The sequence below is a fragment of the Doryrhamphus excisus genome, linkage group LG20, assembly GCF_037039965.1.
Source record: "Doryrhamphus excisus strain RoL-2023G ecotype Guam linkage group LG20, RoL_Dexc_Guam_v1.1, whole genome shotgun sequence".
NCBI lineage: Eukaryota > Metazoa > Chordata > Actinopteri > Syngnathiformes > Syngnathidae > Doryrhamphus > Doryrhamphus excisus.
The window spans coordinates 9487886-9504947 of record NC_136376.1 but is presented as its reverse complement, the minus strand read 5'-3'; the positions used below and the strand labels follow the sequence as shown (position 1 = coordinate 9504947).

Genomic DNA, 17062 nt, shown 5'->3' with positions numbered 1-17062 from the left:
TAAAAAAAGAACCCAACCTTAAACTGTATTATGGAAAGCAGGAAGTGAACAAATGTAACAGTTACTGATTGTAAAAGTACGAGATGGAGGGGTAGGATTTAATAAGATTTGCTTCTTCCTACTCCTTTTGGACATGTGGAACTGTGAACTGGGATGCACTCAATTGTAATCTGATGCATGTTCAAATGAAATAAAACCATTACCATTACCATCGCTTTTCCAGTGTTGCGGGGTTGCTGGAGCCTATCCCAGCTGTCTTCGGGCGACAGGCCGGGTACACCCTGGACTGGTCACCAGCCAATCACAGGGCACATATCGACAAACAACCATTCACACTCACATTCATACCTATGGACAATTTGGAGTCAATGTGGAATGTGGGAGGAAACCGGAGTACCCAGAGAAAACCCACGCATTCACAGGGAGAACATGCAAACTCCACACAGAGATGGCCGAGGGTGGAATTGAACTCTGTTCTCCAAGCTGTGAGGCCTGCATGTCACTGTGCAGACGACAAGCATTTAATGCTGCAAGTTATTGGATTAGGACAATCCGAAAACCTCAAAACACAGGGCTATCTTTTGTTTGTATGTATAGGAAAACATCACATGGTGTCCTTTCTCAGTACTTTCTGTCCCTGCTGGGAGTGCCTGGTATTTGTCCCCCATTGATTAAAAGACAAGTTAACAGCTTGCACTAACATTTGAAATCTCTGATGAGCAGAGTGCTACGTTCAATAGCCACCCTGTGCTCTCAGAACGAAGTGCTCTCTGGTTGTTTCATAAAGGCAGAGCGTCGTCTTTTTGTTCTTCATTGATATTTTCTTCTACAAAGTCAATATTAGCCATTTATCAACTTAATGCAACACAGGTCCAGTGGGTGAAAAAGGAAGAGCAGTTCATCTGACAGGTTTTGCCCTTTAACCACTTGAAAAATGCATGCCTCTTTTAAAAATATATATAATTTACCTTAGAAGTAAAGGTGTGAAAATACTGATAAGGAAAGGCAGAAAATATTTCACTGCAGCATTGCAATCCAGGATGTGGACTTTCTTGCAATGATAAAACAGCAAACATAAAATTCCTCAAGAGGAGTAGTCATTTGTGTTCTTAGGTTCTCTGGGTTTAATTGTTTGTCCAATAATTATTGTATATTGTAAATATATGAACTATGCTATGATTTGAAATACTTTTTAATTGAAAATGTACCAAACACATCGGAGGTATTTCCGGAAAGTATTGGGTCGACCTGAATTTTTACTCTGTATCGGAAAGGCAATCAATCAGTGGTATCGCACATCACCACTCATCACCACGTTTGGGGCTCAGGAGGTAGAGCAGGTCATCCAAAAACTGGAAGATTGACGGTGCGATCCTCGCTGTCATTGTGTCACTGGGGCACAACACAAGACCCACCTTACTCCTGCAGCCAAAACCAGCTCCAAAACGTGACGCTCTGCGTACCCTTGGACCAAGAATCCATACACATCGCCCAGGATTGTAGTGTTTTGGTCGAATACGACCGACAATCTAGCCATGAACTGATAAAGCCAGTGCAGACTTTCTTTTTGTGTTTTATTCCCAGAATTTAAGAGGTAGCTCTCCAGCCAGTTGAGAGGAAAACCAGTGCTAATTTGCCAATTTAGGCAAATTGGCTCTCGCACCAGAACCGTTTTAGGACCCAAACTTAAAGTTACCCAGAGTTATTCTGCTCCTGATTATTCATTCATTTATTCATTTTCTACCTCTTTTTCCTCACGAGGGTCGCGGGGGTGCTTGAGCCTATCCCAGCTGTCTTTGGGCAGAAGGCGGGGTACACCCTGAACTGGTGGGCAGCCAATCACAGGGCACATATAGACAAACAACCATTCACACTCACATTCTTACCTATGGACAATTTGGAGTCGCCAATTAACCTAGCATGTTTTTGGACTGGGGGAGGAAACCCACACATGCATGGGGAGAACGTGCAAACTCCACACAGAGTTGTAATTGAACCCTGGTCTCCTAGCTGTGAGCTCTGCGCTCTAACCACTAGGCCACCGTGCCGCTGCCCCTGATTAATGGCTGTTTTATGAGCTAAAACAAACTGGCTCATAGAACAAAGCAAAGCAAATACTTCATGATCATGATGATGCATTTATTATATGGATGAAGACCTGGAAAGACATCTCCCTAAGACTTTAGGGGTCTGACAAGGCTAAGTATGTGTCATTTAGTATATGTCACACACATGTAGACTCATTAGAGAGCGTTCATTTAGCAACTGAATACACGTGGACTCTTTTCGGTAAGAATGATCCACTTTTGCTCTGCCAGGCAAACACTGTAAACCTTTAAGAGTACTAAAGTCTGGAAGCGATGTGAAAAGCCCAATTATTCGGCTGTAGTGGCCAAGAACAAGCACAGAGCTCTCTATGCCCTCTGTAGATGGCAAAAAACAACGTTTTAGACAGGAACTGTGGATTTACCATTACAGCAGTACCTCATTTGTGTTTAACACTTATTGAGAATACATAGTGACGTAAACTGTATGGCCGTCCAAAGAAGAAAATCAATCTGCACCCCAGAAATATCCATATAATTGCTCTGTTGTGAATGTTGTGTCATTGAGTAGTGGATTTAATGAGCAGGAGAGCAAAAGAGGCAATTTTTCCAGCACTAACTCATGTGTCTGTGGATGTTCTTGACTGCACTCTAATGGATAAATGGGTGACCAAATTCGGCCCGACTTAGAAACGGGCTGTTCCCCGACTCCTCTATTAAAAGCCCAAAGTGAGATTAATCACTGTTGCCAAGGGAGATGATATTCTTTGTTTCTTTAAATATATAGCCTTTTAACAACAAAGATCATAGGAGTATGAGACCGCAAAGGATAGATAGTCGGGGGCGAGAAATGTGAATAGAAATGGTTGCAAAACCACGTTTTGTCATGAGGCTAAGCAAAGGTTGAAGGTGTACAGTGACCTCTCTTATCCAGTCTGATCTGGGAGCAAGGCAGTCACACAATCCCTCTCCCTGCAGTTTTGAACAGGACTCGTGGTGTTTTTGAATATTTCATGGCAGCCATCCCAAAGCTGACTGTGACGCCGGCGACACTTAACACACATAAATGTGTGTCTAGTGGGCGTTGGGCCGGGAGGAGGGGTGTTGGGATTTTTATGGATGAGTTTAAGCTCCAATGTATTACAGTGGAACCCTGGTTACTGCCATTCATTCGGTCAGGTCTGACTCTGAAACAGACAATAACCCGATGAATTTTTTCCTATGAGAAATAATGTAAATCCAATTAATCCGTTCCTGATAGCCAAAAATGTTACCACAAAACACATTTTAATACTTTTACAATTATGCAGAAAACAATTTGAAACACATATGCATAATGAATGAAAGGGATAAATTAATATCGATTGATATTGAAGATTACTTTACCTTCATTGAAGACATGATTGTTGATGTGATAATTACTGGAGACACAATGTGGCAATGAGATCAACCATCACCACTTTCCCATTTTGACATAATTTGACATTGTTTCAATGGCTCAAAATGGAGCCGAAGAATGTTGCAGGTGTCAGCAGTGAGAAACCTTTCAGAATTCAAGAAATACCTCATGACAAAACACAAAGATGGTGTCCATGTGGTGTCTCGCTGCGACATTGTGTCTTTGGGACCAGTAGAGTAGTCTTCAATGACAGTAAAAGTAACCTTAAATGTTTATTTAGCCCTTTCATTTGTAAAAGATATGATTTTATAATTGTTTTATGCATGTAAAACTATATATATATATATATATATATATATATATATATATATATATATATAAACTGTTGATGACGTTGTAGAAAGGTAACGTAACGTCCAGTTTCGGGTGCCATTCTGATCGCTACCTAATAGGATGTTAACAAGGACGGACATTTTCTGTTTTAAAAATATATATATACACATGGACTGACACGCTGCATATTGTATGCTAACCATAGAATGCAAGCAACGGGAGGCAAAATTGTGGTATAAATTGTTGATGGATAACAGATAACTTGATCAAGCATACCAAAATTGTATAATCTTGTTGTGAGCCTATAAAAGAGACCGTGTCAGCCAATCACAAACATTAACATGGTAATGGTAATGGTTTGATTTCATTTGAACATGCATCAGATTACAATTGAGTGCATCCCATAATCAGTTCACAGTTCCACATGTCCAAAAGGAGTAGGAAGAAGCAAAGCTTATTAAATCCTACCCCTCCATCTGGTACTTTTACAATCAGTAACTGTTACATTTGTTCACTTCCTGCTTTCCATGATACAGTTTAAGGTTTTTTTTTTTTGTTTTTTTTTTAATAATGCACCTCATACCAAAGTACTCAATCCATTCCATAGTTTGATTCCACATACTGAAATGCTATGGCTTTTTAACGTAGTCCTAGGATATAACTGTTTCAAATGTAATTCTTCCCTGAGATCATATTTCTCCTCTCTTGTAGAGAAGTATTGGATGACATTTTTAGCTAATTGGTTGTTTTTAGCCTTATACATTATTTTAGCTGTTTGAAAATTAACTATATCATAATGCATTATATAATAATGCAAAAGAGAAGGTTAAAATTGCTGACTAAGTGAACAGTACTTCACGAATGAACAAATACAACTGCAATACTTTCTTACTTATAGTGAAGTTGACCATTCTTGTTTTATTCTTTCAGTTACGGTGAAAGCCAATTCAAGCAAACACGACCTCAGAAGCTCGGCGAGATAAGCCAGTCTCTTCAGCGTTCTTCATGAAAATGATGAAAAAGATCAAACGGATTTTGTTCAATCTCAGCAAATGTTGTTTTTACACTCTTAGGATCTGTGCCCATCTCCACAGGATTGCCAATGAATGGTGACAACATTTTCAGAGATAACTGATTTGTCAGTGGGCGGGGCTTTTATTGACTCCAGTGCAGGCGACATATTCTATAACTATTCCATCATTCATTCATTCATTCATTTTCTACCGCTTTTCCTCACGAGGGTCGCGGGGGTGCTGGAGCCTATCCCAGCTGTCTTCGGACGAGAGGCGGGGTACACCCTGGACTGGTCAGCAGCCAATCACAGGGCACATATAGACAAACAACACTCACATTCATACCTATGAACAATTTGAAGTCGCCAATTAACCTAGCGGAAACCGGAAACCGGAGTACCTGAAGAAAACCCACGCAAGCACAGAGATGGCCAAGGGTGGAATTGAACCCTGGTCTCCTAGCTGTGAAGGCTACACGCTAACCACTCGACCGCCGTGCCGCCTATTCCATCATTATGATGATTAATAGTTATACGTTACGTAATTCCGACCTTGCCTTGGCTTCCGTGGACGTGCAACTGTTCAAACTTTTGTTTGACGCTAAACTTTCATAACCGAACCAGTACAGGCCAAACATTACACGTTTTTCCTCTCCCAATAATTCAACGGAGCATCATTCAATATCAACTGTGCTGCCGCAGGCTCCCCAGAGACAGCAAATCACATAGACTTATAATAGAGGAGACAAATCAAGTGTACCACAACCCTCCAACCTCCAGCCCTACTTTCTCAAGGTTATTTTCAAAGATAGCTCATGGTTTGGTATAGTATGTGGGTTGGGCTTTAAGTAAGCTCTGCCACTAGAGACGTGGTGTAACCCTGTGCAGTGGAAGTGAGGGGGCCTGAGATGCCACGCAGAGACAGGGGGATAACTAATTGAAACCCCTGGGAAGTCCGGATGGGTTATGGTTTTTGTGCCAGTACAATAAAGGCCACTATAGTTCTGGTTGCATCATGCAACGCACATGCTAAAAAAGCGGTGAACTCACATGACAGAATTACAATGCTTATAGGTCATGAGATTAATCTTTCTGCAGTGTATGGTTGCCCAGGGAAGCCCGTGAGACAAAGTGCAAGAGATTATATCTATATTTTTCCTCCTGGTGTCAGAAATATGTGTTAAAATTAACCATGCAGCCCTGAGTGGTTAGCATGTTGGCCGCACAGTCAGGAGATCAAAGGTTCAAATCTCTGTTTGCATCCGGGTGGAGTTTATATGTTCTCCCCGAGTTTTCTCCAGGTACTAAGGCTTCCTTCCACATTCCAAAAGTGTGCACGTTATGTTAATTGGGGACTCTAAACAAGGGGTCTCAAACTCAATTTACCTGGGGGTGCTGCAGGTAGCGTATGGATGAGCCTGGACCGCATACAGTACTGGGAATCGGGCTGGGAATCTCAGGGCACCTCACAATACAGTACGATATGCATGGCTTATGATACTGATCTCGATACAGTGATAGGGGAACCAAAAAAAATCAATAAATAAATAGTTTTTATTTTGCTGCATTCAGCCGGGACAGTCTCAAGCTAACCTGTGACCACGATGAGGACAACCAGTATCAAAAATGGGTGTATTTTCATTCATTCATTTTCTACGGCTTTTCGGGGGGGGGTTGTGGGGGGTGCTGGAGCCTATCCTAGCTATCCAAGGGCGAGAGGCGGGGTACACCCTGGACTGGTCGCCAGCCAATCACAGGGCACATATAGACAAACAACCATTCACACTCACATTCATACCTATGGACAATTTGGAGTCACATGTGGGAGAAAACCGGAGTACTTGGAGAAAACCAACGCATGCACGGGGAGAACATGCAGACTCTCCACAGAGATGGCTGAGGGTGGAATTGAGCACTGGTGTCCTAGCTGTGAGGTCTGCGTGCTAACCACTTGACCGCCGTGCAGCCCTGGGTGTATTTTGTGCAGCATATTTCAACTAGAATACAAGCAGCTGTGGTTCAATGTCTGTCATATTTCCATCAGATACTTCTTTGTGGTGCTTGGTTTGTATAAATTTGCTGAAATATAAAGCGTTACCCATAATTGTTTATTATTACCCATCGTAGTAGATGCCCTATGTGTGTTTACATGCATACGTTGTTGTACATGCTATTATTTTGTGTTTCTGTCATTTCTGTATGTGCCAAGCTCACTGTTACTTCAGTGGATACTTATATTTGTTTTTTATGAGTAACATTGGCTCACCTTGCAGGCTGCATTTACACTACATTTCCATGTCAAGTTTGAGATCCCTAATTTAAACAGCCCATAGTGTGAATGTGAGTGTGCATGATATGCATGATTGTCCTATGACTGACTGGTGACCGGTCCAGGGTGAACGATGCCTCCCACCTGAAATCAGCTGGGATAGGCTCCAGCTCACCCGTGACCCTAATGAGGACAAGCAGTATTGAAAATGGATGAGATGGATAAAATCTGACTCTAGTCACTGTTTTTCTGTAGCACTGTATTTTAGTGGTGAGCCAGTCATGTAACATGTATTTCTTTTATTCTACAGCATAATAGGGTACTTTTAGTCAACACATATTACTGTCAGACCATGCCAAATGAAAGCTATGCTGCCTTTTAGCCACTCTGTAATGCATTACCTGTATGATTTTATGCAGGCAGGCTGAAAAAGCCCCTACAAACTGCTCGCCTTTGTGTATTTCTTCTCCCTCACAAAACTGGGATCAACTTGTAATATTCAATATGCTGCTGTATTTGCTCCATGTATGCCGTAGTATGATTCTAACCAACCCTTCAGAGCAGAGAGTCATGTATATACGTACTGTACATCTTCGGTTGTACATGTATATGACACATTCTGCAAACCTGCAGAGATCAAATCGTTAGTCACAGATGAAATGGAAATTCCATGGTTGTAATTTTTACTTCGTGAGAAGTTGAAGTTATTGATGATAAAATGAATCTTGGATAACGTTTTGCCTTTTCTGATTCATGTTATAATCCTGGTTTGGGGGGTTGGGTAGGGTGTTTGTTTATATTGTGGTTTATTGAGCGGTTCTGATGTTAGCTGTAAAATAAGTTGCAATGGAAGTCATTATTGATGTGTTGTTTGCAAAGCATGCACACAATTTCTGTGACACAGATAATATTAAGTACCGGAACGTCCAATAACAATTGTTACCTTTTCGTTGAACACCTTATATTTTGCTTCAAACACACACCACGTGCAAAGCAAGACCCTAGGCTGTAGTTGTGGGGTCATTATTTTATACTGTATATAGTTGGAGGAAAAAGGAAAAAGTTCATCATACTGTATATTACATTAGTTAAGAAAATTAAGCACTTGAGTGTATCTGTTATATAAGTGTTTCATGAAGAACTAACGTGAAGATATATAGGTTTGGATTAGAACAGCCCTTCTAAGGACAGTTCTGTACATCAGCCTGTCTTGCCTAAGGCTGAATTCAGGAAAGATCCAGATGGCAAATCATCCGCTCTTCCTTTCTCTCTACTTTGAATTATGTCCTTTCTTTCATTTCCTATTGCAGCCTTCAGTGAGGCCTCACTGACGATTGTAATGCCAACCTAAAAAAATTGACAATCAAAACTTAAAAAAACAAGAAATTACCAAATTTGTCTGTTGGTCAAAGCCATCCATTCACCTGAACAGAAAAAAGTTGTATCCCAAGGGGAAACAAAGTTACATTTTATGATAATAACGTATTTTTCCACTTTTGTGACCTATAAATGTAGTTCGAATGTGGTATTCTCGTGTTAAATGATGCCAACAATTCAGATAATGAAGTTTCTGCATTTGGAAGTGAGCCCTGAATAAAGTTTGAGATGGCTCAAAAAGCTCGGTTTGAAAAGGCGTGGTAAAACCGTTCCTTTGTGATGTCACAGAGGGGCGGACTTCCTTATATGGTTCATAGTTAGGAAGTACGTTGGGCATGTGACCAATCAAAGACGTGCTGTGGGTGGAATAAATTAAAACTGACCGTTTTGGCTGGAAACACAAATCAAAGGAAAATCTAAAAAGTTTTCTGTGTGGGTTATTGTGTGTTGCTGCTCTATAGGAGTTCACAACTCAATACAAAGAATAATTAGCATAATAGGTCTTGTTGAAAGAAGTTGAGTTCCATAATGTACCCAATTCCCAAGACCCGTTTCCTTGTGGTCTTCTTGTGGTTTTCTTCGTGGTCTCGATGTTTGCATTTAACATCCATTGTAAAAATTAGGCATGGATCCTGAAATGTCATTTGTTTCAATCTGTCAATAAAATCCCCTGTGTTCTTGATGTACTAACTGTTGTGCCACCAATAGCTCCCACTCCTGTGGTCTAGACTTATTGGGCATCCTTTTGAGGCCCAAAACGGGATTTCAGTTTCTTGGATCTTGGGGAAATAAATAGCTCTGCAGGGAGCTTGGTGGAGTCTCCGGTCCTTAGAACTCTACCTGTCGTTTGGACAGGATTCCCTCTCCCTCCATTCTATTCAGAATCTCCCCAATTAGAGCACCTGTCTCGGGATAAATTGGGCTTTCCAATGGTTCGTACTATTCCCTGTCCTCCAGCTACCATCAGGCCGCCCTCATATAGTCCACCTTGTCCATAATGACCACCGCACTTCCTTAATCCGCTGGTTTTATCACTAATGATGCATCGCATTGTAATCTTTTGAGTGCCTCCTCTTTTATCGTCTTTCTCATATTTTCTGCATCATCTGGAGTAGAGCCTTGGGTAAATGTTGGGGACCTGGTTCCCAATTCAAGGGAACAGTAAAAGCTTCCTTATTCCTGGTCATAGTGGAGCCAAAGTATGCTGTTCATTTCAAATACCATTGGTATCTTTGTACGCCCCGTTGGGTTCCCCTCAAAAGACCATTTTAAGCAAGGTAGGTTCTGCCCACAATAAAGCCATACATACAGCCAGCCATACATGGAGAGGTTTCTGACCTCTACGTGTTCTGTTTGTGACTATACTCCGACCCCACTTGGGCCAAGAACTTCTCATACCTCATCTCATCCCAAAGCAAAAGCTTCACAGGGAGGTTTTGGCAAGAACTTCCCGTTCTTTGTTTTATATTTTAGGTCCTACCAATGGATAGCATTATTATTTTATAAGTGGGCGGCACGGTGATCGAGTGGTTAGCGCGCAGACCTCACAGCTAGAGGACCAGGGTTCAATTCCACCCTCTGACATCTCTGTGTGGAGTTTGCATGTTCTCCCCGTGCATGCGTGGGTTTTCTCCGGGTACTCTGGTTTCCTCCCACATTCCAAAAACATGCTAGGTTAATTAGCGACTCCAAATTGTCCATAGGTATGAATGTGAGTGTGAATGATTGTTTGTCTATATGTGCCCAGTGATTGGCTGGCGACCAGTCCAGGGTGTACCCCGCCACTCGTCCGAAGACAGCTGGGATATATGAGGAGAAGGGATAGAAAATGAATGAATGATTTTTACAAGTGTGGCAGACAAGAATGTTAAAAATGAAATGTGTTATGATAGTGACAACTCGATCTTGGAACATCCATCCATTTTCGCTTAACCTCACAAAGGTTGCGGGGGTATCCTGGAGCCTATCCCAGCTGACTTCGGGCAAGAGGCGAGATACAACCTGGACTGGTCGGATCCTGGAACAGATTATTCATATTTTCTTATTTTCTACAGGAAAAAGTGTTTGAAGTCTGGACAAATTGGACAAAAAATTGACAAGTAAAGATTGTGTTTGACTGTAGAGGTTCCACTAAATATTGAAGTAACTGGCACGGGAGAATGTGCTGGAGACACAGACCGAAAATGAGGCACACCTCCTTGAGGAGCTGTACTTTGGCTGTTCTTCCATGCCGTAATATATGCATCGTGCATGTTTACGAGCCCCTGCAGCAGAAGTTCATGCTGCCTCCTCACGTGTATGCACTAAACAGGAGTAAGGAATCATCATCCAGGCAGCTAATCGTCGGCTGTTTACATTGCCATTGGCATACCTCTCCTCTTCTACTCCACACATCTGTAGTCTTCATTACAGCCAGGAGCTCGGTGTTACACTGTGTGAGCAAATCTGGCCTCTCAAGCTGTTCACTTTGCTAACTGCATGGCCCTGATTCATATCGCTCTGTCTCTGTGCATGCATTTGTTTTGAACAGAATTCAATCTGTTTCACAATGATATCGTTTTCTAGCTTGCTTTGCGCCGCACTTAGATTAGATGATCAGCTTCATTTGTTGCAAATATCAGTGTTTTGTTTAAATTCCTAACAGGAATGGTTAAGAGGAGGAGGAGAAGGTGGAAGAACAATACAATTGAATTACAATGGAGAACAGTGAGGCTGTAGGGAAGTCGAAGAAAAGCCATTTATCGTGGCAGGCTTACTGCAGGTACTAGGATGACAGATGAAGAAATGTCTAAAAGAAAAAGATCCCTGTGAAAGAATTGTGATAAAAATAAGACAAAAGCCAAAAAGACAATTAACAACGTTTCACAAAAGGACAAATTAATACTTTTGATATTCTCAGGGCATTGAATCGATAGTTTAACGGCAGAGTGACTTGGCTTTGAATAGTTTAATAGATTAAATTATGGGCATAGCAACCTTTCCATTAATTACTGATTTCAGGACAGATTACCTGAACATCCAAAGACTATGCGGCAAGTCAAGGAGAAAAGGATGATTGCATTTTATTGTCTTCATTATGGAAGTGCACCCACCAGAAAGTACTCTATGTCATATCATTAGGGGAATTTGTCACGCCACATTTCCAGAAGTGCCTGTCATAAGCTCGTAAGGCTGTTGTGTTATCAGTCGAGTCAATCCTGAGCAACTTGTGACTGCCACTTCATTGCCAATTATTTCCAACGCCCTGGTGAAATGTGTGTTTCATTACAATGCAATGAGTTCACGTTTTTTTGGCTGTTGACTGATTAATTAAATGAGGTGATTCAGATGGACGTATGTGAATTAGACACGTATGATTAACTGGCGCTCACTGAACTACCGAGGGAGTCATTCTGGATTATTGGTCAATGACTTTTATGGGTATTTACTATATATCTCGATTGTTACTGAAGAAAATATGCATACAAGTATGTAGCTTTACTGTTTTAATAATAACAATTAAGTGCAAATATAAACCACACTCAACAAAAATTTAAATGAAACAAGATCTAAAACTTTTCCTATGTTATTGAATACTCATTGGCCTTCCCACGAGCCATTATCACCCTGAACTCAGACATACAACGTACCCGGTCATTAGCATAATGCAAATGTGCAATATTTCCATCACTGCCTCTGTTACTACCTCAATCATATTTATTTATTTAACAACCAAATACAATACACTCATATGTGACTTTACTCATCTGTATACACCAGTCATTATTTGCACTATGACCCATTTATCATTGCACTAAAATTAATATATCTGCAATATGTCTGCTCCTGCGCAATACTATGTGTATATTTTGGATATCTTGTACGTATATAGTATCTTGTTAAATTGTCTTTTTTACTCTACTTTTATATACTTTTTTTTAACTTGACTACTGCACTAAAAGGAGAAGCTCTCCAATCTCGTTGTACATCTTGTATAATGACAATAAAGGCCATTCCATTCCATTCCATGATGCTAAATAGATAATAGACATATTTGTGGCAATAATTTTAATTGAAAACCGTACCTGTTTTTATGATTTTGTCTTTCATCATACACCACCACAAACAATTTGAAACAAATAAATGAATTATTCAGGTTGTATTTGATGCATAGGCTATCAGCTTTAATTTAAGGGCTTTGGCAAGAGTATGTCATTTATTTAGGCAGTAAAGCTACAAGTGTAGTATAGCCTTGAGTCCAAACACACACTATGAATATAAACACAATTAATTTAGATGACAATCCAGTCAATGAGGCCCATGGACATCATCAAATTCTGAGCATTAATATTTACAGTTATGTCAGTCGAGCCACTGAAAATGAAATGATTATCTACATAATGTACCTGTAGCTTACCAAGAGGAGAAAGCCGCCTGTCATCGCTCCCAACACCCACCCCGCAGGGGTAGGCCCAGCACTCATTCAACCCCACCAACACCCCTTTCCAACCCTCCAGGGTGTAGGTCCCTGGATCGCCATCCTTGCACCACCACCCCCACCACCATTGCCACAAGGAGGTTGAGCTTGTCGAGCCAGAGGACGCCAACCAGGCAGCCCCCTAAAAAACCTCACAGGCCACCAGGGATCCAACAGTTTTCCTCAAAGGTCCAGCCCACCAGGATTGTGGCCCTCCACCCCCCATATTAGGACCTTATTGTGTTATGAGAAACAGCAGGGAAACTCTGCCTGCTTATATGGTGTACCAACAAGTTTTAAATCATTACATTATTTTGACTTTTCCAGTTGAGGAAGATGGTCTTCTTTGTGTGCAGATGTACCCTCTATGTTAGCGTTCCAAAGGTCACCCAAAAAGCAAAAATGCGGGGGAGGCTGAGACATTATGTCCAGCCATGTCGAAAGGTCTTCTCAAATCCTTCGCCAGAACCACTGAGCGGTAGTGAAAAGCCACATGGCATGGAGATAATTATCTGTACAATTGTTTGTACACTGTGTACAGGTGTTTCACTGTAGTAGACCATACTGAATATCCTTTTTTCTTTGTAGTGGGGTCTATGGAATACTGTATGATAAATTTCAGGGACACCTCCGCTGGACCTCAACCAATCCTGTCATCACGTAACACTACATTTACACTCCAGTAATATGTTTAACATGCACTGGTAAAATCCTTGACTTGGTTCAACTAAATCATCACATCTGGATGCCCTCACATCATTATAGTTTTTTGCTGTGTGGAGTAAAACTATGCAACGGACTGAGCACAGCACTGAAGCAATGTATTAATATGAAGCACTTTAAACGGGACACTTTTCTGACCAATAAATGTAGTTAGCCTGTTGTATTTTTGTGTTAAACAATGCCAAGTTTCAGATAATGAGGTTTACACATCTGGAAGTGAGCCCTGAAAAAAGTTTGGGATGGCTCTGAACACTCTGTTTCAGAGAGCGTTCTAACCCTAGCGAATTGTGAGGTCACAAATTGCCATTAGTGCACTGTAGGCCAGATACGCTCTCTGCCCACCCTCAAAACTCTGCTCTCCCCGCCGTCCCCCAAGCTCTGCTTATGGTGTTTGCAATGACTCCCAGAAAATGTTTCTTCTGATATAAGGGAAAGCTACATTTGTTTCCTAATTCCTAATGAGGAAAACATCAGGCACAAGTGGTTGGAGTTCCTGATTCCCTTCCAGCAAAAGAAATGCATTTTAATCTGTCAACGGCATTTCACACTGGACTGTTGGTGAACATAGACCAGTATGCAGCTGGACTAGCTGCCAAACTTGCTGAAGTCCAACACCTTTCTAATGTTAGTCAGAAGACCAAGCAGTAAGTAACAATGTATCAGTGTCCATAACTGTGTTTATTTTCTGTAAGTCATGGAACAAAAGTGGTTGTCTGTGTAGCATTATAGAGTGTGCATACAGGAGTCGGGTTCAAATTACAAGCTTACAGAGTCTAAGGTTGCTAATAGCCATTTCCCACCAAAATCAGTGGGTCTACCCAAGTTTTTGAAACACTGGTCATAGTAACTTACTCATTGTAATCTTTACTAAACATGTTGAAAATACTCTGTATTATATAATACATACAGTACAGTCTTCAATCTCCATTAGTTTGTTATTTTTTTTCCTGTTTTCATATATTTTTTGTGGTTGATTACCTGTTTTCCAAAACAATACTTTTTGTGGTTGATTACAGCTTGACTTATTTTTCTTATTATGTCTACTATATTACGTATGACGAGTGTAAAGTTGACCACAATGGTTTTGTTTCATGCCAGAAGTCTCTAATCATGTTAAAAAATATATTTAGGTGGTTGTAAACAGGTTTTCCATGCTCTAACTATGCTAATTTTCCATTTATAAATATTGGATGAAGGTCCGTTTGACCTTCATCAGACATATTATAATAATATGTCTGATGAAGGTCAAACGGGCCGAAACGTTATCTAAATAAACTAATGAATGAGAGCGACAGTGTGCGGGAACCTCTTTTTGAACTATTTTTGAACACTTTGTTGGCTACGCCTGCTTCCTACGCACCTGTGCATCTTCAGGTGTGCTGAGACTCTGCATTCACCCTTTTTGAATATGAAATCCAACATATTACGATCAGGTCTGGAAGAAATTTTCTCTGTGACAATGATGTGTATCGTTACACTACATATTTTACAGATTGACACAATAGCGACACAGTGCATTGTAGACTGTGATTGTACCAACAATTCACTTTTTTCCGATCTGGCTCATCCCTTTCTATGTCTCTCCAATTAAATCACAGTAATACGCAATAGACCCCTGGGAAATTATCTCACTTGTGGCAGCAGAACATCACAATAATAACAGATGACCTGCAAGGTGTGAGGTGACAGCAGAAAACCTTGCCAACCACAGACCACCTGCTTCAGCCAAATCATCGATAGTACATGAAGTCATTTTGATTGTGTGTAAGCTTGTGTGTGTGTGTGTGTGTGTGTGTGCTTACAGCACATAAAGGAGTTTCTTTCATTGTTGCTCTGAGACTTGCAGTGTTTATATTGGCTTGCTGCATGTCTGTTTTATTTGTGCAGTTTGTACATTACTGCCTTTACAGCACGTCACCGCCACAGTTTGCAACTAAGCACCCCTGCAGGTGGACGTGCATGACAGTTCTTTAGGATGCATACACACCAGTTGGTGTGATGAAACCATTCACTAATCTATTGAAGGTGTAGCATTTTGGAATCATTCACTTTTTTGAAGACTGTACATTGCAATCTATGTGGAAATGACACTGTTCAGGATGTATATTGTACCTTGAGGGTCAGTTGGGCTCCTAATTTACCCCTATGTCTGATTTCCAGACGTTTTTGCGCTTTCCAGTTTGTATTATATAAAAACAACCTTATTCCTTATTTCTAAAATCTGCTGATAAAGTTAATCTTCAAACAGCTAAAATAATGCATAAGGCTAAAAACAACCAATTACCTAAAAATGTCATCCAATACTTCTCTACAAGAGAGGAGAAATATGATCTCAGGGAAGAACTACATTTGAAACACTTCTATGCTAGGACTACGTTAAAAAGCCATAGCATTTCAGTATGTGGAATCAAACTATGGAATGGATTGAGTAAGGACCTCAAACAATGCACAACGATTAGCCAATTCAAGAAACAATACAAGCAGTTGATGTTTGCTAAATACAAGGATGAAGAGTCTTGAACCAGTCATGATGTGCTATACATATCACTATATTGACACTTACTATGGTACCCATTATGTCATTGGATGCTCATATCACCTCCTACTTCAGTATGTGACAAAAATAAAATACAAAAAAACCAAACAGTATTAGGAAAGCAGGAAGTGAACAAATGTAACAGTTACTGATTGTAAAAGTACTAGATGGAGGGGTTTAATAAGCTTTGCTTCTTCCTACTCCTTTTGGACATGTGGAACTGTGAACTGATTATGTGATGCACTCAATTGTAATCTGATGCATGTTCAAATGAAATTAAACCATTACCCTTACCATTACATCTTCAATAGCCGCATAGTATGCGACCACATGTATTTCATTCGGCCCACCAAACATCACCCAAATAATGAACTCATGCAGTCAAACTAGAGAAGTACTCATTCATGCAGTTCAAGGTATATCGGTCACAATGCTGCAGGAGAAGACCATAGCGACTGGATGACAAATATACGTCACTTCTGGTTGACACTCGCTACATGCGCTCTTTTATTAATTAAATCATTCATTAATGATCACTGTTTTGTGGTTAAATACAGCTTTTAATTTTGCAAGAAATTGTACAGTATGTGTCTTTTCAAGCATTTTCAAGGATAAAAATGGTTAATTGATCGATAATACAAATATAAGGCATTCGGACGAAGTGATATGTAGTGTAAAATCTGTGATTTGTGCCTTTAAGAGGTGTGCCTGTGAAGTGACCATAAGAACAAGACAGCTTGCTGACACTTTCAGCTTGAACTCTGTCCGGCATGAGGTACTGATTCTTTGAAATAAATGAGCGCCGCTAGCTGCTAACAAAAAAAAAAAACAAAACTATCAGAGCCCAGAATATCCTGGCCCAGATAAATAATCTGAAGATACAGATGAGTCACAGGAAATAGAGAGATGTAA

At 40.5% G+C, this 17062-nt stretch overlaps 1 long non-coding RNA gene across 3 annotated transcripts in view; it reads right to left on the bottom strand.

Moving 5' to 3' along the window:
- Window positions 1-17062, bottom strand: part of LOC144894456 (uncharacterized) — an 85673-nt gene that overhangs the window by 55182 nt on the left and 13429 nt on the right. Inside the window, exon 3 of one of the 3 annotated variants that reach the window (XR_013625060.1) lies at window positions 8097-8405. The exons of the other annotated variants lie outside the window; for them this stretch is intronic. This is a non-coding gene — a long non-coding RNA (uncharacterized LOC144894456). Of the gene's footprint in view, window positions 1-8096; window positions 8406-17062 lie in introns of those variants that run through there. 3 annotated transcript variants of the gene reach the window in all.